Below are 3,488 nucleotides of genomic sequence, written 5' to 3'. Positions count from 1 at the left end.
ATACGTGATGATGTAACTTTCAACACCGAACAGCTCTATGAAGCAAACGGCTCGTAAAGATCTTGATCCCTTCAAAGAGCCTTTTGTCCCATCTCTAAGTGCACCTCGGTCAGGCAGTGTAAGGACATGTTCCTACAGTTTGTTGTAAATGGTGACAGTCTATTTGGGGAAAAACTTACAAAATAGTGCCTCTCCTCGGTTAACAACATAAATGCCAGATCATTCTCCTCTAACTCTCTTATCATCAGCTTAAAAACAGTCTGTGCTGATTCTGTTTGAGCATGACGGGCTGCGGTGCTGCAGCTCATCAGGATACGCCCCAGATACAGGTTCTCTTAAAAATACTTCTTAAACTCTGCCATCCTTTGTCTTGTGTCTTGTTGGAGTGTAGTGAACTTTTATATCTTTTTATGTCTTCTTTTGATGGACATATAAATATCTGTCTTTGTGAGTTTTTTCAGAGCTGAGAAAGTTAGATTTGCTTGACTTAATTAGATTGTTAAATGAATGGCATCAGAGCAGCAGAATGTGTCTTATTTGTGTCTTTAAACAAAAAGCAAACTTGACTGACAAGCATCACCGTGTCATTAAGGTCAACACACACAGGAGGCTCTTAAGCCTACTGTGGAGTCATAAAAATACTATATAAAGATATATATTATAAAGCACAATGCTGACCCCTGCTGGTTGGTCAGCCAAACCTTCACCTCACACACACACAAACACACACACACACACACACACACACACACACACACACACACACACACACACACACACACACACACACACACAAAAAAAGACTTGTCAAATATTTGTGGCATTTAAGAGAATTGATACTAAGATATGTCATGCAGTGCTTTAAAGGGTTATGAATCACAAAGAAATATGTCCATTCACAGCATTTTTCCACAGGTGCAACCAGGGTTTCAGTGACTCCTTCACTGTACAGTATCATATTTTTACTGTTCCCCATGTAGACTAACACTCATGTACATAATTGCAACAGAGTTAAAAATGAAAGTTTGCCTTTATTTGAACTCTGTGAAAAAATCTTATTTTATATAACCAGATGTATAGGCTGATGAGCCTAATGCAGATCAATCACTTGACTCGAGCTTCCAGGTGGTGTTTTGTTTATATTGAGTGTGGGTCTGCATTACAGCGCTGCCTATCACTACATGGACAACTACTAGAGTAAACACTTTCAAGCTGCACTATTTGCTGCAGTTCAGGAGAACCTTTATTTGTGTGATTGTATACTTTGCAAGGAGCATCTTTAAACATTCCCAGAAACACAAATGATGATTTATGATTATTTACATAGTTGTTTTAAATTGACAGCAATTTGTTTAGGAAATAATGGTCTTAGTTGTGTTCAGATTAGCTGTTAGCATATCAGCCCTGGCAAATATTTTGATTGAAACACAGGTCTTTCAAAGAGCTACCTGCAGCAGGTAAGATATTGATTGTTCAAAAACCTTTCCACAGAACTCAACATGAAGATATCCAAACTATTCCTTGTACGCATTTTTTTTTGTATTGAATGGTGGCAATTTTCTAATTTTAGCAAGTATGTTGTGGTGTTTTACTTTGTAATCCTGGATTTAACTCTAATTTTGAGCTCTTCAGAAATCTGACTGTTCTGCTTGTTTATGCAATTTTTTATAACAAATTTAGCATATTGTGAAAATAGGTTTTTTTTGCCTACATGGTGAAAATAAATGAACTGTTTATTAGAAATAATTTCATTGTTTACAAATACAAAGACAGCATGGGGGATGAATATAACTTTTTTTTATCAAGATTGAATTTCAGCAACAAGTTCTCACTTTTTACTTATTATCTAAAAAAATCATATTTCTAAAATAATTTTATTCCTAAGTTGATACAATAAAAAGGAACCTGATTTGTACACAAGTATAAGAGTTGGTTTGTTCAAAGCAATACTAACAATGAAAACGTTAAGCCTGTAACAACTGGTGAGTCAAAATTAAATCTGAAATAAATATCACTTAAATTGATTTTCAGAGCAAAAACATCAGACAACTTTCAGTCAAAAGTCATTAATAAAAACTGGATTTGCACATTGTTTAAATAATCAGCAACAAAGTGATCATTTGTATTGTAAGGTTAGCAGCTGCTGTTATTAAAGCAAGCTGACTTCATTCGTATAAAATATCTGTATTAATAAATTGTAACTACATATATAACTTGTTATTTATGCTGCTAAAAATAAATGAACAAATGAAAATAAATGTTGACATAATGGTGAACATACATCATTTTGATACTAATATCACTGAGAACCAATAGAAGAGATTCAGGGTTTGTTCTCACTAATACGGGTCATTTTAAGACCAGATTTCTTGTGAAGCCAATAATGTTTCTTTATTAATTGTGTTTTGTAGAACAGAACTTGTAACTTGTACAATGATTTGAAATTTGTAACTGTCTACTTGTGATATGTAACAGTGAACTTGTGATCTGTAACAGTGAACTTTTGATTTGTAACCATGAACTTGTAAGTGTAATATTTTTTAATCTATTACATATACAAAACAGCAGTTACACCTCTTCAAATTGTTAAACGCAAGTTCACAAATAGTTTTCTTCAAGTTGCACATCAAAACCCTGTGACGTTCACAATTTTGAAACAATTTTAACAAACTAAATGTTACAAAATGATTTCACACTTGTATAATAATGTCTTGTCACTAACAATTTTTCAACCATATTTTTTCTATGTGCACAAACACAAATAAGTGATTGCAACTACACAAATCTGCTGCTGTGGGTTACAAATAGTGCAGTACAAGCGACGAATCTGCTGCTCTGAATCACAGATACTGGATCACAAGTCACACCTCGTTTCTGCTTGGCTCCGCCTTTTGAAACAAATTTAACAGAACGTGTTGCAAAACGATCGAGTAAGCCCTCGCTGCAAGTAGGGGTCTCTGTGGACGAGTGCAGACGAGTGGGCGTGTCACAAGGAAAGGCGATTCTAAAGTGACACACCTGATTTGACGGACTTTGTTAAAGGGACACACCTGACTGTACAAGCAAAAAAGGGGCGATACTGTACAACACCACCTCATTGGACAAGAACAAAAGGGGCGTTACTGTATGGCACCACTTTTTCTGGAGAACCCTACTTGGGTCACATTTCTCCTGGTTAACCTTAGTGTTGGGGTCAGGGTCAGGCTGTAAAGAGATTGAGCAGGATCTAAGGATACCGTCATGTAGGCCTCATAGCCCACAGTGTTTATGCTTTTGACACGCCCACTCTTGTGACATGCCCACTTTGATTTTGCAGAGTAACTTACTCCAAAATTAACTTTTTTTTAGCTGATAAGCTGTCTAGAATGTGTCTAAAATGTTATATAGTACTGTTTCTGTGCGAATTTTGATGTTTTTGTGTGTATTTGTTCAAATCTGTAATATTTGGTCTAAAAACGTGTTTTTGCTGCTCATATGGGTAGAGCAGT

This window comes from Austrofundulus limnaeus, unplaced genomic scaffold (genome assembly GCF_001266775.1).
Source record: "Austrofundulus limnaeus strain Quisiro unplaced genomic scaffold, Austrofundulus_limnaeus-1.0 Scaffold301, whole genome shotgun sequence".
In the NCBI taxonomy this organism is placed as follows: Eukaryota; Metazoa; Chordata; class Actinopteri; order Cyprinodontiformes; family Rivulidae; genus Austrofundulus; species Austrofundulus limnaeus.
The sequence above is the reverse complement of the archived record's forward strand: the minus strand, read 5'-3'. Positions refer to the sequence as shown.